The sequence below is a fragment of the Vulpes lagopus genome, chromosome 1 (assembly GCF_018345385.1).
Source record: "Vulpes lagopus strain Blue_001 chromosome 1, ASM1834538v1, whole genome shotgun sequence".
NCBI lineage: Eukaryota > Metazoa > Chordata > Mammalia > Carnivora > Canidae > Vulpes > Vulpes lagopus.
This window is the reverse complement of record NC_054824.1, coordinates 85,758,324-85,782,630: the sequence shown is the minus strand read 5'-3', so window position 1 is coordinate 85,782,630 and position 24,307 is coordinate 85,758,324. Positions and strand designations below refer to the sequence as shown.

General features: G+C 36.5%; 1 protein-coding gene across 37 annotated transcripts in view; it reads right to left on the bottom strand.

The window, feature by feature from the left end:
• Window positions 1–24,307, bottom strand: part of ZBTB20 (zinc finger and BTB domain containing 20) — a 770,327-nt gene that overhangs the window by 255,992 nt on the left and 490,028 nt on the right. For 4 of the 37 annotated variants that reach the window (XM_041766106.1, XM_041724679.1, XM_041731314.1 and 1 more), the window contains one exon: window positions 6,646–6,768. The exons of the other annotated variants lie outside the window; for them this stretch is intronic. The gene's annotated coding sequence lies outside the window, so the exon portion shown is untranslated. The remainder of the gene's footprint in view (window positions 1–6,645; window positions 6,769–24,307) is intronic. 37 annotated transcript variants of the gene reach the window in all.

Here is a 24,307-nt window from a genome sequence, read left to right as displayed (position 1 = left end):
TGGATAGCTTGGAGCATCAGAAATTTCTCGTCTAGTTTATTGGAATGACTACAAAGCAAGCCTGTGAGAGTCAATAAAATTGTGGCCAGCTTGAAATACCTTGCTCTTTTGCTCTGGGATCATATATCAAGGCCATATGCTTCAAGGCACATAAACTCACTTGTAATGAGTGGATCCTGAGAAGCCAAGGCCTGACGATGTCACAGGCACTGACATGTGATCTAACATATGATAGTTTTGGTGACAAGGACTGTTTTAACTGTGGAAGAAGGGAACTTACGCAGCTTTCTCCCTGTATTCTGTGGGTAATCGGAGGGCCAGTTCAAATCCAGAAAACAGTTTAAGCATGTGGTTAAAAGTAATATCATGATATAAAATTTACTGGGGATCATCCTCCCTAGGCTGACTTTTTCTCACTAAATGGAGACCCTGGCAGATTTTAGATCAAGATTTCGAGATTGATTCATTGAATTCCTCATCTGAGATCACGGAGTGGGTTTTGGTGAGTCATTTTAACCCCCTTGGAAGAGGGTATAAAATAATAATACCTTGTTCACTGGACGTGAATTGGGCTCAGGGTCAATATTATCAGAGATGAAGAATGCCTTCAGAGTTCAAGAACAAGAACTGCATTTCCTGGAAGCCATGTTTCTTTTTTTATGATTTAAAATATTTGCACATTGTTAGCACTGAATTTACATATCACTGCAGGTATACCTTTTAAAGAACACAGAAGCATGAAGTTTTGAAGCAGAGAGATACCACAGTATCTGGGGAAGTAGGTCAAAGCTGAAACAGCGTGGAATGTCAAGGACCAGACAGAAAGCAATGACGTAAAATGAGGCAGAGCTTAGTATGGGTAACCAGAGAATGTTACGGAAATGGATAACAGTCCTCACTGAATAAAAATTTTATTGTCGATAATTATTTGCCAGACACTACATATGTTACACAATTTACATGTGTAATACAGTCTTTACGTGAGCTCAGTGGTGTATGCATTACCATTTTTTTTAACATGTGGAAGTTAAAACTTAGAGAAATTTAAATACTTTACCATAAATCTGTTAAAGTAGCAGAGATTTGAAACTAGCTTTCCTCACTCTTGAGCCCTTATACCCTTAACGATGGGAGAACTAAAGTCATTTCCACTACCTTCAGAAGGCTTTTCTCTCTCTGGTGTGCTGGAAAACATTTTAATCTGTAAATGCAGATATTCAAGATTTTATATAAAAGGGCCAGTGAGAATATTCTGGCTCTACCTATATTGCTGCCTTTCTTAGGCCCCTGGGAAAGCCGAGCCTCGTCAAGATGTCATTCCTTTTGCCCCAGCCTCTCCTACTCGCATACCCTGGGGAAGAGGTGAAAAGTGATTCCAACCTAAATCATGTATCTCTGCTGTGAATGCAGGGTGTTTGGCCGCATCTCCTGTGTCCATGCCAACCCCTTTCTCTCTCTTCATGTATACGGTCTTTAGTTCCCCTACTCTTTGCTCCCCTGGTACCTCCAGGGAGCCTCCTTTTGTCAGTCTCTGCTCTTCTTTTTAGGTGGGGGAGGGGCGGACATCTTTCTTACCAGGACAAGGATCACTGAAACAGTGTGAACCTCAAACTTTGCACAGAATGTATCCTTTGTTCAGTCTTCTGCTTTGTTTCTCTTTAATGATAGCTTTGCCACAGGTCCCAATCGTCCGTAACTCAGAGCTATGCAAATCAAACTGGGAAGCAAGACTTGGTGGCAACTGGGTCTTCAAATGAGTATGTGTCCAAGAGGTAGGGGCCTCTGAGGGCGGCGTGTCTTCTGAATATTTTGTGTCTAATAGCTGCTTTCCTTGTAAGAGTGGCAAATAATAAGCTCAGTGAGATCTGTATTGACACTCCCTGTTCTCTATTAGTGTGTGTTCAGAGGGGGTCACGAGCATTTAGCTCACACAAACTGTGTTTTGTTTGTTTGTTTTTCATGTTATTTCTACTTTTTTTTTTTTTTTTTGGCTTATAGGGATTTCCCCAAGCATAGGATTCTTACTTAAAAGCTACTCAAAAAGACCCCATGCATAATGTAAAATCATAGGATCAGCAATATGTTCAGAAGCCTAAATAACCAGTGGCCTGAGTTTTGACCTAGTGCCTGGGTTTGCTCACAAGTGTTCATTCAGCCTTTGCTGCTACTACCAGGGGCATAGGGCTCTTGGCCTCACTGGCAAACCAATCCTGCTTGGAATGCTTCTGTACAAAATCTGACACCAAATAAGGTTCCTTACGTTGAACCTTAAAGTTGTCTTTCTAAAATTCCCTCCATGAGGGCGGGTGTTGGAGGGGAATGGGTGACGGGATGAGCACTGGGTGTTTTTCTGTATGTTGGTAAATTGAACACCAATAAAAATTAATTAAAAAAAATAAAATTCCCTCCATGACTTCTAGTCTTTTACTCACACCACCTTTCAAGGCTGAGAGCTTTAGAGGATCCATAATCTAATGGCTCACTTAAAGATACCCCTTGTGCATATCATGTACCAATACGTGTGTTTAGATAGTCCTGCCTATCTTCCTCACCCCACGAGAGTTAAATTCCCACTCTATTCCTCTGACAATGCTGGAAGAAATGAGAGTCAGTCATTCTACTAAGTTTTTCATTTCCATTTGGATGTAGACAACATGTGTGGCAAAGCATTCTTAATCTCTTTGATTCTCTGTCCTAATCTGTGGAAAATCTTGCTAGACAACCTCAGGCAGATTTGATGGTTATAGCTATTTATAGGGTAACCATATAATGTATTGTCCAAACCAGGACATATTTTGTGAGAGGCCCTGTGAATAATTATACCAAGACCATAGGCTAAGCCAGAATTGTCCCAGGCAAATCCATACAGTACCTTGCACATACCTTCACTCCAATACATATCTCTTTGCACCAGAGTTGCCTATTTACCCGTCTGTTTCTCTCACTAGTCTGTGAGCACTCTTTACTGATGGAAACTTATTTACCTAAGTACTTCCAGTTCCTAGATGAGTGCTAGGCAAGTAGGAATAGCTTAAAGATTTTTTTTTTCCTAATAGAGGATATCTTTTTCCTAATTGCATTCGGTGGGCCTCTGCCCTTATAAATACCACCAACATTTACTGGCTTCATGTTTTTGGGGATGAATCAAAAAATTAGTACAGTAGGAAGGGAATGGTGCAAGTAAAATGGTAATGGGTTTGACTTTGAGTACTGAAAGCAACAAGCAGAGGGTGAAGTGTGGTAACTTTTCCACTAAAAGTTTCTAACTTTTTACAAAACACTGAACAATATGCTCTGATCCCCTTGTTCACAAGCACGTTTTTTTTTCAGCAGCCGTACCCACGCTTCCAAGTTTGTAGTAAATCAGTTGTTATAGAAAATAACTGGAACATCGTGTGATGGCTGCATATGTGACCATATGTAACAAAGGATAGCATTTTGTGATCCCTAAGAATTGTCCACTAAAACTTTGGTTGGCACTGCTATTGCTTTCACATTTGCCAAGCACATTTAGAAGTTCCTGTAGCTTCCAGCAGTTTTTTCCTCTAAATAACAGTGACTTCATTTTTTTTTTAAGATTTTATTTATTTATTTGAGAGAAAAAGCATGAGAGAGCACAAGTAGGGGGAGGGGCAGAGGGAAAAGCACACTTCCGGCTGAGCAGGACGCCAGATGTGGGACTTGATTCCAGGACCCTGGGATCAGGACCTGAGCTAAAGGCAGATGCTTAACCGATTGAGCCACCCAGGCACTAAGAATGACTTTAAAAAAGAGAGAAGTTGTAGTGCCTGGATGGCTCAGTTGGTTAAGCTTCGGATTCTTGATTTTGGCTCAGGTCATAATCTTAGGGTCATGAGATCAAGTCCTGCCTCAGGCTCCACACTGGATGTCCATACTGGAGCCTGCTTAAGACTCTTTTTTTTCTGAGAGAGAAAGAGAGCGAGAGAGGAGAGAGAGAGAGAGAGAGAGAGAGAGAGAGAAAGAGAGAGAGAGAGAGAAATTCCTGAAAAATATGAACCACCTAGAGAAATCATTCTTCCCTGATAGAAAGATTGTGAGTCTATCTGATTTAAGTTAAAGACCTTCACAGAAGACTATCCCACAGCTTCCCTTGCAGTAGTCAGAAGCCTCACTATCAAGAACTTACCTCATTATCAAACCTAAAGATTTTCTGTTGCAGGGTAAGTGTATTTTATTACTATGAGTTGTCAGCAAAAAAAAAAAAAAAAAGAAAGTCTCGTTTCTTATTTCCCTTAACTTGCTTAAAAACTGGTATCAGTATCTCAACCTTCCTTTTTCTAAAATGAGTAAGAAAGTCTCAATGTCTTTGACTTTTCCTTAAAGAACTTTTTTTTCCCTCAAAATGTTAAATTTAAATTTTATTGGGAGGGGTTTTATAACTCTTTCTCTCTCGGATGCTCATTCAAATTTTAGTGAATTCAGAACAAGCATGATTAAGTATCTGATCTATGCTCAGAGGAAATAGCAGAAATATCTATATTCTGCATGCTTCTTACACATTTCACTATTATAGCTATTTTTAAATTTCTGTTTTACCTTTCACACTCTTGATTAACTTTCTATGCTCTACTTCTAGATGCTATTTTGCCCACAGAGCTAGTGATTCTTTATTTTCAGTCCATCAGTGACATTTACCAAACCATCATGGGTAACGGAAAATACAAGACTCACAAGAAGATTCAGAAGAAAAAAAAAAAAAAGAAGATTCAGAAGAAACAAAGTTGTATGCCTTCCCTTGCAAACTCTTTAATTTGTAGAAAAAGACGACAGTCCTGAATAAAGAAAGCAACATGGATATGTATCTTCAGGTATGTGGTGTTGGTTTAGCAGTTATTAACATATGAAAGCTAGTACAGTTATTACGAAATTCTTTTTTTTAATTAATTAATTTATTTATGATAGTCACAGAGAGAGAGAGAGAGAGAGAGAGAGAGAGAGAGAGAGAGAGGCAGAGACACAGGCAGAGGGAGAAGCAGGCTCCATGCACCGGGAGCCCGACGTGGGATTTGATCCTGGGTCTCCAGGATCGCGCCCTGGGCCAAAGGCAGGTGCTAAACCGCTGAGCCACCCAGGGATCCCATGAAATTCTATATATATGTGTGTGATGAGGGAGTAGTGGAATGAACTGCCACTTGGGAGGTTTGCTTTCCCTCCTGTGAAGAATGCTAAAGTCAACTGTTATTTAGCGACATTCTATTTATTTTCTGTTTTACTGTTTATTTCAAATAATTATCCTCTCTCTGAAGTCTCAAATTATTGCTCTTTGGGCACTGTGCATAAAAGCACTGCACTTTGAAAGCATGCATTCCTTATCCTCAAGATCTAAAATAATGATTTACAACCATTTAGAATCTCTGGTGTCCTGTTGTTAATGTGATTTTGCATCACTTTTCCCTGCTTACTCCTTCTTAAAATATAATTTTAAATTAAAATGAATTTTGTTTTGACATATCAAAATGTTGCTACCGATAATTTAGACCACACTGAGTTTGGTCATATTGGAAACCATGTGTCTAGATAATCAAGGCGATCAAAGACCAGAATCCAGGATGGACATCAATGACATACCATTTCTCCATTTCTCCATATTGACTGGTCTCCTAATAAACATTCTCTGAGAATTCTGAAGTGCTTGGCACCAAAGAAATAGATTAGAAATTTGATTGATTGACTGTCATTTGAGACAAAATTTAAAGGTCTGCTAGTTAAGTGGAGTGAGATCATAACTCTAGCTTTGCCTGAGTTCAGCAGGACTCTCTTTGGACCAAGAAAGAAAACATATCATCATAACATCGTGTTGGTTATTACCTAGTGTCCTCATATTGTCAGAGGACTGGAAAATCAGTTTAGCAGGGTTTTCCTGGCATATTTCCTTGCATGAAGGTTAGATTCTACGTCAATAATTTGCAGATAGATGTATTAAAATGGTTATTTTCAGGTACAGTTTTCCAAATAGTTTCATCTTGGCAGAGAAGAGGCAATGAATGTAGATGTGAAAGTATCATCACCCACAAGTTGAAATAGAGAATAACTGCAGCCTTCCTTCCTGGGTGATCAGCCACAGAGCACCATTTATGGCCAAGAGTTTGAATTTCTATACTGATCTTATTTTTAAATGACATTAAATATAAATATAACAATGTTTTTAATAAGCAGCTCATTTATTAAATTTCTAGAGAACCTTCCTCTAAAATACTTAGTTCTATCCTTTTATCCAACCTGTTCTCAATTTTTGACTAGCCACAAGTCTATACTGTATATTTTCTAACAGCATAATCTATTCTTATGCCTATTATAATATAATCTATTAATCTAAGCCCTAATCTAGTCTATTCCCAGCATACAATTCTAAGAGATTCACCCACAAAACCAAACACCAAACATTCATTACTGCTGGACATATAGATGGTCATTGGATCCATGACAGCTAGTTAAACAGGTAGCTTCCAAGTCACTATTACATGAGTAGAAACTTGAAAAGTATATATACTTTGTAATTATTGGGGAATAGAGGGATGTGACTATAGAGAAGACTATTGTTATTTCAAAAGCTCATTTTTTTCAAAAAGAACAAAGGCAATGGCCCCCATTCTGGTGAATGTACATCAAGAATTCAGTACTCACTTTTTCATTACACTGGATCTGAAGGTGAGTCCTTAAAAGCACTCCTTTAGTAGTAATAATGCTTCTTAGTTGGGGTCCTTTTCAGTGAAAAGTTGCCAAGTAGACTTTTTAGGAAAATTGAGGCTGTAATCATTATACAAATCATTCAATCATTCATAAACTAAAAATAATAATGACAATTTATTGGCTAAAAATAGAGGGAGACAGATTTCTGAGTAAAGATGTCCCAATGGGGACATAACTAGAACTAGATAGGCCATTTACCTCCTGTGCCATTTGGGGTCGGGGTGGAGGGTCTCTCTTTGAGTGATGTCTATCACCAACACAGTTCATCTCCATAACAATAGTAGGTTTCACTTCGTATTAAAATAGACCTTGTAAACAACTCCTTCAAGTGTTCTGTTGCTTATTAGCCATCTAGTCAGGCAACTATTTGTTTTCTGCCGGGGCAGTCAAGGCTAAAGAGTCAATATCTGTGCCTGCTGGGGTGGGATCAGAGGTATTTCCTCAGCAGTTCTGTCCCACTGCCCTCATTTCTGTCATTTCACTCTGATCAGTAGACAAAAGGTACACCAGCAAAGAAAAAGCTGTAGAAGTTGCTAGGATTTCTAAGGAAGAAGAACCCAAATCTTTCCTGCTTCAGGCAAGAGAACATTTTAGTATTAATAAAAAGAAATGGTTAAATTGCAGCCCATCAAATTTCAACTACAGTTCCAAAGTGTGTCTAAAGTGATCCAAAAGAAAACAAAATTCCTTCTGTCCTTAGCTATAAATTCTGCAGGATGATTCTATGTTCTCATCTTATTCTGGTTTCTTCCTCTGCCCCAGAAAGGATTAGTGTCTAACATTAAACAAACAGTATATAATAAAGAACAGATATAATGTATTTTCATAAAATTCTGAATCCAGAGCAAGAGGAGGTTAAGTCCTTAGCCCAGCAGATGAGTCTTGCTGATGTTAATAGAGATATTTGTAATTAATTCATAGAAGGTGCTGAAAATGTTCTCTATTGAATCCTGAAATGAAGTTTCGATAGTATAAAAATCTTACGATTAATGCCATATAGTGGATATTCCCCCTCCTCTGTGGGACCACAAAAACAATATAAGTATACACAGGAGCATGTTTATTTATTTCTTCATTAGAATCCTTACATGTTACTATATTCTTTTGTAAATGAATTATGAAGAAAAACACCAAATTCCTTGGTGCCGACCATGTTACAATTCCATGGATACCTATGCTTTCGTTTTTCCTGTTCTTTCAATCCTTGTGCTTATTTTTTTCTTTTTTGAATTCAAGACCTGCTCTTATACTGCCAGATGATTTTTAGTGGCTGGAGTCCTTGTGACATTTCTTTGTCCATCCATGCTGTCTAGTTTAATACAACACTCCCAAGACGCCTTCATCCTACCAAAGATGATGACTGATTGGACTTAAACGATGAATTACATATTATGACCTAAAATCTGGAGGCAGCATTTATGGCTGATCAAGTGAACTTTTAGCCTTACATATGACTCATAATTATGAGGCAAATAAATATGTGTATTTCCCTTTCTGAAGAATAACTAAAGGCCCTAGAAGTCCTGAGTTTGTGTTCAGTTGTACTGAAACTGCATTAACACTGTTCATTAGGTACTTTTTTCCTCAGTCCTAAGAAGAGCATTTGCCATGGTATATAGCAGATGCTATATGAAAGCAGGTACTCATATGTTAGGACCCAAATTGAAAATCCAGAATGGGAAAGATTCATGAATACAAAGAAGATTGGGTGAATTCATTCAACTTAAGAGTTATTACTGGTCCCATGAGTCCAAGGGAGCAGAAGTTAATAATTATATCCAGGGGAATAAGTTCTAAGATAGACTCTTGTTTATAAGAGACCTGGATTATTTAATCTGAACATGACCTACAGCTTGGAAAATCCTTCTGTTTATCCTAGATTGGGTGCAGATTTCCAAGGTAAGACTGGTCACTGGTCAACCCTCATCTTCCATGTTAAAGTCCAGATTCCTGACATATTCTCATTATAGGATATGGTCAAGATTGTACACAGGCTGAGAGCACACAACATTTTAGTAACTAAAATGTTGCCATAATAGTGGTCTCTTATGCAAACCTTGAAAGGCCCATATGCTGTTATCTAGAGCAGTTCATGGGAAAGTTGACACAATAATTCTTTAATGATTTAATTTATAAATGAGCCATTTCACTGATGAGTAGAAAGAATAACTGAGATATGTTTGAAAATGTAAATTGTTTTTGTTTCAGAGAATAATCTCTCTCTTACCTACTAATATTTCTTCTTTATGTAGCTAAATCTCTATTATATGAGGCTCATATATAAACTATGGAGACTTCACCTATAAAGTCTCAACATATATATTTCTACCATGAATTAACAACAACAATTTTGGTCCAAATACAACCTAAGCAAGAAAGAAATACCTAAAGCTATAGCATATAGCTATATCCTATAAAACTCACCAAATCAAGATTGTACAATGATGCCATTTATTTTGGTTTCATAATAGTATGTTTTAGAGATTCCTGTTTTTGTACACAGAGGGGAAAATGACATCATATAAATGAAGCACACAAACAGAAAGGTGCAGCAGGCAAATGCAAGTTGCCCGTATACTGTCAACAAAGTCTTGCCAGTTGTAAAAGAAGTTGACATGCTAATATCCATTCATTCGGACTCGTTACTGAGACACCAAGAGAGTGATGGCTGGCAGGCAGTGCATTTAAGTGCGGTTACTGAGGCCCCCAAATATTGACAGAGTGCCAGATTCCAAGAAACTATTGATGTACACAGCCAGCCACAGCTCCAGACACCTCTCAGACAGAGTCTTTAAATGTCACAGATAAATGAATTTTCATGAAACTGGGAGAGAGAAAGGAAGAGCAAGAAGAGAAAAAGAACACAGAATGAGAGGCAGGATAAGAAAAGAGAAAGAAGAAAATCCTTGTGCTTTTCGGGCAGGAAAGCATGCGGCATCTCATCTCTAAAGTGCCTTGTAAACGATGGGAGATCAAATCTTCTGAATGCATTCTGTGTTACCAAAGCACTCAAACGCCTTTAATAATTCCATTGTATATTTAAAAAGTTAAGGTGGATACTTGTTTTAGAATAGCTTCAACAAACTATTTCTGAACGAAATAGGACTCAAATACAAATACTGCAAAACTGAATCTTAGAAAAAAATTCAAAATAAAGGAACCACAGGCACAAATGAACATGAGAAAGTCTCCTAAGCAGTTCTCCATGTATTTTAGAGGTTAAAAGTCAAGGTGCCATGAAATCTATTTTTTGCCAAGACACAGACGTGTCCCTCTGAGCCTCCTTTCCAGAGTCCCACTGAAAGCAGTGACACCTAGTGGGTTTATAACAAGTTATTAAGGAGCACCTTCCTCCACCTCTTTCTCCCTGCCTCTCCATAGAAAAACACTTGTCAGGGAAGCATATGAGGTAAGTCAGTTACTTGACACATGATTATAGAAATGAGCCATGGTTATAACTAGAACAACCAAGTGTTCCTCAGAAATCACGCGAAACACAATATATTTTAAATGTTAATGAAGCATTTTCATTTTGAAAGTCTTCCATCTGCCAAGGGCACCTTCTCTTGACCTTGATGCACTGTGTCATTAAAAGCAACCACATATTCAAGGTTAGAATATGGCTTGCTTGCGCACTTTCTTTTCCGTGTTAGAGTTGTGCAATCTCCACATTTTACATAGAGCAATCATGCCAATACCCACAAACAAAATTCTTCCTTCTATTCAAAAGCACACAGGTTACTTTTTTTAAACCTGCTGCAATATGGTTTCAAAAAGCATCAACTGCCTTTCTACTAGCATTACAATAAGTCTTCGTTTAAATTATTTTCCTGCATCTGGCTCTATCTTGGGTAGCTGGGACCTTAGCAAGTACTTGGAGAATAAAGTAATGTAGCTCATATATTCTAAGGAGTTTTGTTTTTACATCAACTTTTTAATGATTTCTTAGTAGCTTTCTTTGTTTATGTTGGAGATAATACGAAAGGAATTAGCCTTTCTGCCATGGGAATAAAATTATTTTCTGTTTTTTATTTTTCTTGAGGCATAATTGACATACTTATTATATTAGTTTTAGGTGTGCAAGTTAGTGATTTGACATTTGTATACATTGTGAAATCTTTACCACAGTAAGTCTAGTTACCATCTGCTACTGTACAAAAGTAATACAATGTTATTGACTATATTCTCTATATGCCATTTAATTTATAACTAGAAGTTTGTACTTGATCTTCACTCATTTTATACCCTCAACCCCTCTCCTCTGGCAACCATCAATCTGTGTTCTGTAACTATGAATCTGAGTTTTGTTTAGTTTTGCTTTTTAGATTCTACATACAAGGAAAAATCACGTGATATTTGTTTTTCTCTGACTTATTTCACTTGGCATAATACCCTCAAGGTCCATCCATATTGTTGCAAATGGTTAGATTTTATTTTCTTACGGTGAGTAGTATTCCTTCATGTATACACACCATATCCTTTTTATCCATTCATCTATGGATGGACACAGGTTGCTTCCATATTTGGCTATTGTAAATAATGCTGCAAGAAACAAAATGGTGCGTATATCTTTTTGTTAATGTTTTTGTTTTCTTCAGATAGATACAGCAGATAGAGAGTAGTGAAACTGCTGGATCATATGGTAGTTCTATTTTTAATTTTTTTGAAAAACCTTCATACTGTTTTCCACAGTGGCTACACCAATTTACATTCCCACTAACATTGCATGAAGGTTCCCTTTTATCTATGTCCTAGCCAACACTTGTTATTTCTTATCTTTTTTATAATTCTAACAGATGTAAGATGGTATCTTGTTTTGATTTGCATCTCTTTGATGATTAATGATGTTGAATATCTTTTCACACACCTGTTGTCCATCTGAATATATTCTTTAGAAAACATCTATTTAGGTCCTCTGCCTATTTTTAAATTGTATTGTTTATCTTACTGTTGTTGAGATGTATGCATTCTTTATATTATTTTGGATACTAATCCCTTATTGGATATATGATTTTTTTAAAGACTTTATTTATTTATTCATGAGAGACACACACAGAAAGAGAGACAGAGAGAGAGAGAGAGAGAGAGAGAGAGAGAGAGGCAGAGACACAGGCAGAGGGAGAAGCAGGCTCCATGCAGGGAGCCTGATGTGGGACTCGATCCCGGGTCTCCAGGATCAGGCCCCGGGCTGAAGGTGGCACTAAACCACTGAGCCACCTGGGTTGCCCTGGATATATGATTTATAAACATCTTCTCCCATTCAGTAAGTTGCCTTTTATTTGTTGATGGTTTCTTTCACTGTGCAGAAGCTTTTTAGTTTGATATAGTTCAATTTTATTTCTTTGCTTTTGGAGTTGGATCCAAAAAACTATCACTAGGGACCAATATCAAGTAACTTACTGCCTATGTTTTCTTCTAGAATTTTTGTTTTCAGGTCTTAAAGTTTTTTAAAAAATTAAAGTTTAAAAAAAATTAAAGTTTTTAATCCATTTTGACTTTTGTTTATAATGTAAGGTAATGGTCCAGTTCCATTTGTTTGCATGTAGCTGTCCAGTTTCCCCAACACCATTTATTGAATAGACTATCCTTTCCTCATTGACAATATTCTCTATGCTTTACATTATACCCCCTCGCCATTATAAAAGAGGCATTATTCTTGCCTCCTTTATTGAAAATTAATTAACCATATACATGTGTGTTTATTTCTGAGCTCTCTATTCTATTTCATTGATCTATGTGTCTGTTTTTATGCCAATATCATATAGCTTTGTAGTATAGTCTGAAAACAGGAAGCATGATACCTCTAGCTTTGTTCTTTTTCAAGATTTTTTTGGTTATTCAGGGTCTTTGGTGGTTCCATATGAATTTTTGAATTATTTGTTCTAATTCTGTGAAAAAATGTCATGGAAATTTTAGTAGGCATTGCACTGAATCTATAGATTGTTTTGGGGAGTAGGTACATTTTAATGACATCAATTTTCTCAATCCACAAGCACAGAATATCTTCCCATATATTTGTGTTTCCTTCAATTTCTTTTATCAGTGTTTTACAGTTTTAATGTATAAGTCTTTCATCTCCTTGGTTAAATTTATTTCGAGGTATTTTATTCCTTTTGATGAAATTTTGAGTAGTATTGTTCTCTTAATTTCAGTTTATGGTAGTTCATGATTAGAGTATAGAAATGCTACAATTTTGTATATTGATTTTGTACCCTTCAAACTTACTGAATTCATTCATTTAATAGTTTTTTTTAATATATTTTATTTATTTGTTTTAGAGAAAGACAGTGTGAGCAGGGGGAGGAGGAGAGGGGGAAGGAAAAGGAGAGGGAAAGAATTCCAAGCAGCCTGAGCCATAGCTGTTTTTATTCTTGTTTTTTGGTGGAGTCTTTAGGGTCTTCCATATATAGCATAGAAATTGCGTATAGTGACAATTTTACTTCTTTCTTTCCAAATTGAATACCTTTTATTTCTTTTTATTGCCTAATTTCTCTGGCTGGGACTTGTCATAGTATATTCTTGTATACATATTATATCCTTGTATGCCATAGTATATTCTTGCCTAACTCCTCTGCCTGGGACTTGCCATAGTACATTCAATAAAAATAAGGTGGGGATCCCTGGATGGCTCAGCAGTTTAGTGCCTGCCTTTGGCCCAGGGCGTGGTCCTGGAGACCCGGGATCAAGTCCCACATCGGGCTCCCTTCATGGAGCCTGCTTCTCCCTCTGCCTGTGTCTCTGCCTCTCTCTCTCTCTCTCTCTGTCTCCCATGAATAAATAAATAATATTAAAAAAATAAAAATAAGGTGAATAGGCATCTTTGTCTTGTTCCTGTTCTTAGAGGAAACATTTTTGTCTTTTTCACATTTTATACCATTGAGTATAATGTTAGTTGTGGGCTTGTCATATAAAGTTTTTATTCTGTTGAGGTATGTCCTGCCTATAACCACTTTGTAGAGAGTTTTTATCACAAATGAATGCTGAATTTTGTTAAATGCAATCTCTGCATGCATTGAGATGATAATATGATTTTTATCCTTCATTTTGTTAATGTGTGTCACATGTTGATTGATTTGTGTGTGTTGAACCATCCTTGCATCCTTGGAATAAACCCCATTTGATCATGATGTATGATACTTTTAATGCACAATTGAATTTGGTTTGCTAATATTTTATTGAGGATTTCTGTATCTATTTTTGATCAGGGATATTGACCTTTAGTTTTCCTTCTCTTCTCTTCTCTTCTCTTCTCTTCTCTTCTCTTCTCTTCTCTTCTCTTCTCTTCTCTTCTCTCTCCTCTCCTCTCCTCTCCTCTCCTCTCCTCTCCTCTCCTCTCCTCTCCTCTTCCTTCCCTTCCCTTCCCTTCCCTTCCCTTCCCTTCCCTTCCCTTCCCTTCCCTTCTCTTCCCTTCCCTTCCCTTCCCTTCCCTTTCCCTTCCCTTCTCTCTTCCTCTTCCTCCTCCTCCTCCGTCTTCTTCCTCTCCCTCTCTCCGTCTCTCCATCTCTCTCTCTCTCTCTCTCTTTTATATCCCTGTCTGCTTTTGGTTTCAGGGTAAAGCTGGCCTCAAAAAATGAGTTTGGAAATGTTCACTCTTACTCTCTTTTGCAAGGGGGAGAGTTTGAGAAAAATCAGTATTAATTCTTTGAATGTTTTGTAGAATTTACCAGTGAAGTTGTCTGGTCTTGAACTTTTTTTTTTGCAGGGGAGGCTTTTTATTACCAATTCAATCTCTTTACTAACAATTAGTATATTCGGATTTTCTACTTCTTCATGATTCAGTCTGGGAAGACTGTTTCTAGGTATTTATCCATTTCCCCTAGGTCATCCAAATTGTTGGCTTATAATTTTTCACAGTAGTCTTATGATCTTCTGTATTTCTGTGGTATCAGTTGGGATGTTTCCTTTTTAACTTCTGATTTTATTTATTTGCACCCTCTCTCTTTTTCTTGGTGAGTCTAATCAAACCAAAGTGACAAAATTTTATCTTTTCAGAGAACTAGCTCTTAGTTTTGTTTATCTTTTCTATTGTCTTTTTAGTTTTTATTTCATTATTTATGCTCCAATCAATTATTTCCTTCCCTCTACTGTCTCTGGACTTCATTGGTTCTTTTCCTTCCTTCTATTGGCTCTGGACTTCATTGGTTCTTTCACACAATTATGTGAAAAAAATTTTTTAAAAATTTTCTTATTTCTGGAAGTAGGATTGTGTTGTCCCCTCCTAGAACCACTTTTGCTACATCCCATAGATCTTAGTATACATATTTCTGTTTTCATTTGTCTTTTGGTATTTTTTGATTTCTCTTTTGATTTCTTCTATGACCCGATAGTTCAGTAATATGTCGTTTAGTCTCCAATTATTTGTAGGTTCTCTAGGTTTCTTGTAGTTGATACCATTGTGCCCCCAATTTTTTGTGTCCCCAAAATATTTCTGATATGATTTCAATCATCTTTAATTTAATGAGATTTCTTTTGTGGACTAATATATGATCTATCCTGGAGAATGTTCTATGTGCAATTGAGAAGAATGTATATTCTGTTGCTTTTGGATAGAATTTTCTGTATATACCTATTAAGTTAATCTGGTCTAATGTGTTATTTAAGGCTAATGTTTCCTTATTGATTTTCTGCCAGGATAATCTATTCATTGATGTAGATGGGGGGTGTTAAAGCACCCTACTATTATTGTACTACTGAAAAATTCTCTCTTTAGGTCTGTTAACATTTGATTTATATATTTTTGTGCTCCTATGTTGGGTTCATATATATTAACCCAGCTTATAAACCCATTTGCATTATAAGCTGGGTTGACCTTTCATTTATCATTATGTACCACCCTGCCCCGCTTTGTCTTTGATTACAGTCTTTTTAAAGTCCACCCTGTTTGATATGAGTATAGATATACTAGCTCTCTTTTTATATTTATTTTCATGGAATACCTTTTTCCGCCCTTTCACTTTTAGTCTGTGTGTGTCCTTATCCTGAAATGAGTCTCTTGTAAGCAGCACATAGATAGGTCTTATCCTTTTTTTTTTTTTTTTTTTTTAAGATTCATTCATCCACTCTTTCTCTTCTGATTGGAGAATTTAATCCATTTACATTTAAAGTAAATGTAAATTACTGATAGGTATGTACTTATTGCCATTTTGTTAATTGTTTTCTGGTTATTTTAAAGTTTTTCTGTTCCTTTCTTCTTCTCTTGCTCCTTTACTTTGTGTTTTGATGACTGTCTTACTGGTATACTTAGATTCTTTTCTTAATCTTTGTGTATCTACTATAAGTCTTTGCTTTGTGGTGACAAAAAAAACATATGTGCAATAGTCGATTTAAAATTGATAATAACTTAAGTTGAAACACATTCTAAAGCTCTATATTTTACTCCCCACCATTACATATTTTTGATGTTACATTTTACATCTTTTTATTTATGTCTCCTCTAACAAATTATTATAGTTTTAATATTTACTATTTTTTCTTTTAACTTTCATAGTATCTTTCTAAGTGATTAATCTACTACATTACTATATATTTATCTTTCCCATTGAGATTTTTACTTTCATAGGTTTTCTTACTATTAATTAGGGTCATTTCTTAAAGTCTCTTTAACTTGCTAGTAAAACTTGTTTAGCAGTGACAGACTCCTTTAGCTTTTGCTTGTCTGAACAACTCTTTATTTCTCTTTTGCATCTGAATGATAGCCATACTGGGTAGATTATTCTTGGTTGGACATGTTTTCCTTTCAGCACTTTGAGAATATGTCATTCCATCCTCTTCTGGTGTGCAAGATTTCTACTGAGAAATCTGTGATAGCCTACTGGGGTTTTCCTTGTATGTTACTATTTTTCTCTTGCTGCTTTTAAGATTCTCTCTTTATCATTAACTTCTGACATTTTAATTATAATGTGTTGGTGTGGATCTTTTTGGGTTCATCTTATTTTGAACTTCCTGGGCTTCCTGGATCTGGGTGTCTGTTTCTTCCCTAGATTAGGGAGATTTTCAACTACTATTTCTTCAAATAGGTTTTCTGCTCCTTTCTATCTCCCCTCTTTCTATGACTCCTATAATGCAAATGTTATTCTGCTTGATGCTGTCCTGTAGATCCTTTAGTTGTCTTTGTTTATTTTGTTTTTCTTTTTCTGCTCTTTTTGGGTGATTTCATTGCTTTGTCTTCCAGCTTGCTGACCCATTCTTCTGCTTCATCCAGTCTGCTGTTGAATCTCTGTGATATAATTTCTGTTTGGTACTTTCTTATATATTTTTATATCTTTGTTGAAGTTCTCAGTGTGCTCATCTATTCTTTCCCCCTGTGTGGTGAGCATCTTTATGACCATTACTTTGAATTCTTTATGAGGTAGATAAGTGATCTACCTATCTTTAAGGTCTTTTTCTGGGGTTTTGTCTTGTTTATTCATTTGAAACATTTACTCTGTTACCTCATTTTTTCTTGACTATCTGCTTGTTTTTATGTCTGAGGCAAAATAACTATCTCCTTCAGTCTTGAAGGAGTGGCCTATGTGGGTAATTAACTTTATTGTTCAACTTTGCCCTAGTTTTTGGTTGCCCCTCAGACATTTGTGATTATCTAAACCACTTGATTTTCTTGATATATCCCCATTGTTGAAGGAATGTCAAGACCTGGCAGTGTTCCAAGGGAAGGAATTTAATTGAGCATCTAGTTTCTGGATAATTGAAAGCCAGATCCTCAGGCAGTAGCTTTTAAAGTATATAAACATATATAGTCCTGTGAGTCTGTAATCATAATCCCTGCTGGCCTGCAGATCAGGAGTTCTGGAGATGTCCCCTGGGCAACAACTGCAAAAATTGGGACCCCAAATGAATATATAAGCTCCTTTCTGGAGTTTTGTCAATCTGTAGTGAGGCCAAGGGGGTGTACAAGGATGGCGTTTCTCTGCTTACATTCCCTGAGAACACTGTATTCATTTCTAGATTGGGGGAAAACTAAAGCCTATCACTTAGGCTGAAGCTCCAAGCTAAGTGTATAGGCCATTTACACAGGAAGACTTGGGTTGTGTTTCAGTCAGTTGTCTGTTCAGTGCCCTGGGGATAGTGGACTGCCAAGAACTGTCTTTCTGAATCCATGGAGCTCATGAGTGCCAGAGCCCTTGTTTTTTAGGGCCAGGCCATCAAGGGGTATCCCTTGTGTGGATTGGCATACCTACTGGCTTTACTTAGGTAGCTGGAGAGTGTAAGGCCAGGAAATACTTGCCAGCTTCAGAAAGGCAGCAGGTAAATGTCTTGACTGGGTGCACCCACAAAATTCAAGAATGTAGTGGAACAGTGTCTTATCCGTCTGCAGATGCCAACTTTAGGCTGGGAGCATATTGCAACTGTGCTGGGAGTGAGGTAGTACTTCAATGACCTGCACTATCCTGCTTCAGTATACAGCAGAATAGTGCTGTGACCACTACCCTGCCTGTATTACTAAGATGGTTGGAGGTTGCCATGTCTGAACTCACCTGCCTGTGCCACAGGGTACGTGGAGAGTGTAAAAAATAGTATCTACTAGGGTCTCCATCCCCAGGCCATGTTTCATCTGATCCTTGCCCACCTAGCATAAGATTTTAAATATTAGCAAATAATTCTCCTTTCCTTATAGTCTAAGTGCTTTTCATATTGCTGATTTTCCTCAGGATCTCAGGCCAAGTGACATAGCATATGAACCCTTAAAAGAGTCAGCCCTGTTGGGATTTCTAAACCAGAAAATTTGAGGGCTTATACCTCTGGTGCAGATTCCAGGGGCTGGAGCATCTCATGTAGGGTATCAATGCCTTATTCCTCTAGGGGAAGTGCCAGACTGTGAGATCCCTCCCATTCTGGGTTGCTACACCAGCAGTGTAGTTTTTGGTAAGACTGTGTCTTTGCCTCTCTGATCCATCTCGATGTGGTACTTTTATCCTGTGTTGTAGAGAATAGTTAATATAATTTTCCAATCTTTCTCAGAGGGAAATGATTCATATAAAGTTGTAGATTTGGTGTCTCCATGGGAGGAAGTGAGGTCAGGATCTTCCTGCCATCTTGCAGAAGTCCAAAGACTTGTTTTAAAGACAAAATGAGGTTTAACTCAATGGAAATTGTGTAAAATCTCAGAACCTGTTAATCAGTGACTGCACTAAAACTCCCTAGAAGTATGTCAACTTCCACATGAGGCCACAAGTCAACCAGAATTATAAAGAAACATTGTCCACTTTTCCTGTGGCCATTCTGACATATTACATTGTAAAATTATAGAACAAGGCAGTACTCTCTAATATGTTACGCACAAATATACACAAACACATACATACGGATATAGTGATTTTTCTCCTATGACCATATAATAAACAAGAAGGTTTTAGTTTACACTAGGGTTAGGTCTAACAAACACATAAAGAAAGTATATGAAAATTGTTCTGATTATAAACGTAATTGTGTTCACTAAATATTCAATGACTGGTTAAACAACTGTAGTACATCCCTACAAGGAATACTACAAGGAATACTATGAAGTTGCCAAAAAAGAATAAGGTAGTTTTATATGTTATATGATAAGCTATACTACATGTATGATAATTCTTTTTTCATGAATAAAATGAAGACATATGTGCATATTACTGGTATATAAATACACATTTTTTTCTGGGAGAGCATACAAAACACTATTGATTAGAGGGACCAGGAAAGTTTACTTTTGATTATATATATTTTTTCTATTCTGTTTTAATATCTAATTATATGCTTAAAAAATATGCCAGTAAGAATTTTGAGTGACAAAATTCTTGGTTAGGAAAGGTATGAGGAATTTTTAAATTTTTCATCTGTATTAAAAAAACTTATATGATATTTTAAAGTGAATCATCTTTAAAATAGGTTATATAAGGGATCCCTGGGTGGCGCAGCGGTTTGGCGCCTGCCTTTGGCCCAGGGCGCGATCCTGGAGACCCAGGATCGATTCCCACGTCAGGCTTCTGGTGCATGGAGCCTGCTTCTGCCTCTCTCTCTCTCTCTCTCTGTGACTATCATAAAATAAAAAAAAAAAGAAAGATAAAATAGGTTATATAAAAGTAATCATAAGAAATTTGAAAGTACTTAAAAAAGCATTAAAAAACCTTGTAATTCTTTGGCTCAACAATAACCACTTTTGAATTTTTGGTGGATTGTGTCCAGTTTGTGAAGTCTTTTCTCCCCTCAGTTTTGGGGGAGGTAGAAAGACTCTTTAGATTCTTTTAGGTGGAGGGACCCAAAAGAGCCTTATGAACTGTTCTGCTGTATATCTTTCCGGATACCCTTCATCAACACACTGTTTTTGATTGCTAGGATGCTGCTGGAGCAGCCTAAGCTATATGTGACATTTCTTATAAGTGCACAGGTCTTCCTTCCTGATATTGCTCCTTAAAATGCATGATCCTTCTACCACTTTATAATAGTATCTGGAATCTCATTATAGAGATCTTGTGATCTCCGTGGAGTTGGAAGCCAAAGCGACTTCATCATGCTCCACAATTATTATAGTGTTTGCACCAAAATAGTTTCTGGAGGGCTCAGAAATGCTCTGTTTTTCTGAACATATAGAGATGCTTCCCTGCAAGGTACTGGTGCCTTAGAATTTATTCAAAACTAAGGAAGTTGAAAGCACATAGAGAGGTGATATACTTGCTATTATTTCTTGGGTAACTTATAGATTACAATACTTTTCATTACTTTATTTGTTGAGGATTATTTTCTGAGGTAACTCTCTCTTCCATGCAAACACCTGGGTGTTACCACTCATCTTTTAAGTACTTTATCCTCTTTTCAACACATTTAAGAATTTTTCTACCTTTGTTATTGCTGTTCTTGAAAATAAGATAATAATGATAATCATCATTTTTATTATGGCTAACTTTCATTGATTGATTTTATGGGTTGGGCAGTTTACTTACACTATTTTTATTTAGTTCTCAAAATACCACTATTGTTGTTGTTGTTATTTTATAGATTAAAAAACCCAGACTTAGAAATGTTGAAAAACTTGTCAAGTATCACAAATTCATTAATAGGCAGATACGACTCACATCTACCTTGGGCTGATTGAAACCTCCCTTAAGATAATTTTTCAGAGTAGATTTACATGACTCCTTACTCAAGAGTGCAAACCATGCTTAGAGATTTCTTTTTTACTTTCTTATCTTTCTATTACTGTGTGACTGTGTGAGAGAGAGAACTCGAATAAAATGTTATAAATTTTCTTTCTCTAGGACTCCATTTTCCTCACCTCTAAAATGGATAGCATCTATCTCAGAGATTTATTATGAGGATCAAATGGGAAAATATACATGAAAGTACTTAGTACACCTAAAATAAAACATTATCATTATTGCTATACATGTTTCCCTCCTTTGCATAATGGATGTGTTCTGGAGAAGGTGATTATGGAAATGTATAGGTTTAACTTCTATTATCAAATCACAGAGCAATTACATTATAAAATCATAGAAAAAAAGATTCCTAACAGATTGTGATGAAGACTTGATGTAAGGCAGGGGTTCAGGTGGAGGTTGTACCTATGAGTATTATACGGGAAGCAGTCTGTGTGTTGGCATGACTTTCTAGGACCTCTTGTCTCCCTTCTATTTAGTCTCCTTGGTTTGGTAATTCCTGATTCTATTCCATCAGTTTCTAGAAGTGATTTCATTGTTTTATTTTTGCTAGTTATGAACTCCATTGGAATTTGTATGAAATAATAATACTTTACCTGACAGTTCTATCCTATACATGATAGAAAATAGAAAATTCCTCTAATTTGAGATTTCCAATTAGATAAATCCATTGGTACCCTACTTATTCTGTATGTTTGGTTATAGGTTTCAGTAATATGTATTAATAATACTTGTATTAGATTAATCATATTCATTATATTGAAAGCCTTCTGGGTCAGGAACCACATCTTCTACTTTCTTGGAAACTCTATACTTACTAATGAGTCCTATAAATAAAATGAAACTTTAAATAGTACTGACTTCACCTCTAACTCATAACTAAACCTGACTCTGGGCTTGAAGTGCTATTTTCACTCTCTAGTCTCATCAGACATGATTGTGTTATGTTACTGACTGAGGCCAACCTATATGCTCCCACAATTCACTTCTTTCTAACAACTAGCTGCATCTTGGTGCTTGCCTTTTCTTGAGGAACTAAGACTTATTCTTAAATTAATGCCTCAATTCTTCTTCTCTCAGGACATCCTTTATTTGTGGAAAATATTCAGAAAGAATGAAATTTTAAAAATAAACCATCTGTTGCTCAGATCCTGAGAAAAGCAGTGATGTTTGAAAATGCTAGATTCAACTAATTAGGGGCACAAAAGCCTTATTAAATGTGTTAGCTTTCTTATGTTTAGAGCTCAAGTAGGAAACAAGATCCAACCTTAGCATGACAACAGGTATCAAGTGAGAGAGGTTAGCAGAGTCTATATTCTTATAAGGTAGCTTGGACACATCAGCTAGAAGTATCTTTTATAAATTCTAAGAGGAGACCTTGTTCCAGATTATCTTATACATGACAGCAGCTTGGGAAACTACCAGACAGCCTCCCTGGTTCTAGACCAATTCATACAAGGTTACACCTACATTTCATTTAATGTTTTGTCATGAGCAGACTATAGGATCTACTTAAGAACAATTTATTTTACTACTCATTCATATTTCCATAGTTATCTTCTATTCCCATTTCACCACTCATCCGTTTATTCATACAATAAATACCAAGTACCTTAGGAGAATGAGTAGATAGCCATATGATAGATGACTGATAGATCGATACATAGGTAGATAGATAAATAATAGCTAGCTAGATTAAATATGCATGAGTCATAATCTTAAGAAATAGCTAAGGAAGGAGATTCTAGATGCAGAAGTATTAAAGGATAAATGGGATTTCAAAATACAGGAAGGAAAGAGAGCATTTCAAGTAGAATAAAACACATGAACAAAAAGGTCATCATGCATTGGGTAAAGCAAATAATTTAATTTGTGAAAGGGAGTAGCAAGAAATAAAATTGATAATTTTTAGATAAATTAAGACTAGTTAACAGGGGACCTTAAGTGCCCCTTAAGTGCCAACCAAAGAACATTACTCTGTCAAGAATATAAATTTAAAGAAAGTTCAGTAAACAACCCACTAGTGTCATAATTTCAGTAGAGAATTACAACCTGTCACAACGTCTGAGGCTTTAGACTCCACAGGGAGATGATACATTAGTGGTAGAGAAAAGGTCTTCATTTCTAATGAGTCTTACTCCAGCTAAGATTATCATACTCCATCTATTGAGGTTAATTACATCACATGACTTAAGAATCTCACCAGCTCCTAATCACATCCTCATCACATCAACATTGGTCCTTCATTCTCAATAACAAATTCTACAGAATTGCTTAAAGGCTGATGGTGAGTCTGGCTCAGATGATAGAGATGAGTATCAGTGCACATGTATAATATCTGTAGAGAACTTTGACATAAGCTATCATTTGACCTTGAATAGAGCTAATATGTTCACTAAGAATTGGTTATTTACCTATATTTAGTTCTGGTTCTCCCTATGATACAAATTGTCATTTCAGTGTATTTAGAACTCTGAGATACCCTTTAAGGTTCACTGATAAATTGTGTAGAATTCTCTGGTTTTAGACATCATAGAAATAGCCCTTTCACAACACTTCCCCTCTCTTTCTCTCTTTATTGCTCACCATTGCACTTGCTGACTTCTAATATGCTTTCTATTTTACATGTGTTTACTTTCTGCCCTTACCCTCCAAATATTAGCTCTTTGAAGATAACAACTTTTTGTATAGGTCTATTTTTCTTACCCCAGAACCTAGAACAGATACTTGTTGGAAAACCACTTTTGAAAATGAAAGCAAAATATGGAAGATGATAAGCAAATATTAACTGGAGCATGGGAGAAAAAAGCTTTCTAAGTAAAGCCTCCCTCCAAAAATTCATGTATCTTATAATTTGAAAATATCAACTAATAACTTCATGAACTAATTTTCCATAGTACTCAAAGCACTTTTTAAATGCACCTATTTGCTTTCTACCGTTATTGAAATAATGACTTCATTCTTTCCATTTTATATAGATGGAAATCATGGCAAAGAGAGAAGCTCTGGGGTACAGTAAATGAATTCAGGGTCTCTGACACCAAGAGCTAAGTTCTGTGCATATTTTATACCAGTTTATATTTTACAAGCAATAAGTGTTTAGTGCTGAATTGCATAGGATGCTAGAATTTGAACCAATAAATAATGCCATTAGCTTACAGCCTCTCTGTTAGTGGACAGCCTTCTCACAGAAATGATGAAACCAACAAAAAAATAAAACAAAGAGCAACATAGAAAGAAGAAAAGTGAACACCTCAAAAGGCTAAACATGGTCATTTTTAAAAAATATTTTATTTATTTATAGAGACACAGAGAGAGAGAGGCAGAGACACAGGCAGAGGGAGAAGCAGGCTCCATGCAGGGAGCCTGATGTGGGACTCGATCCTGGGTCTCCAGGAACAGGCTCCGGGCTGCAGGCGGCGCTAAACCGCTGAGCCATTGGGGCTGCCCTAAACATGGTCATT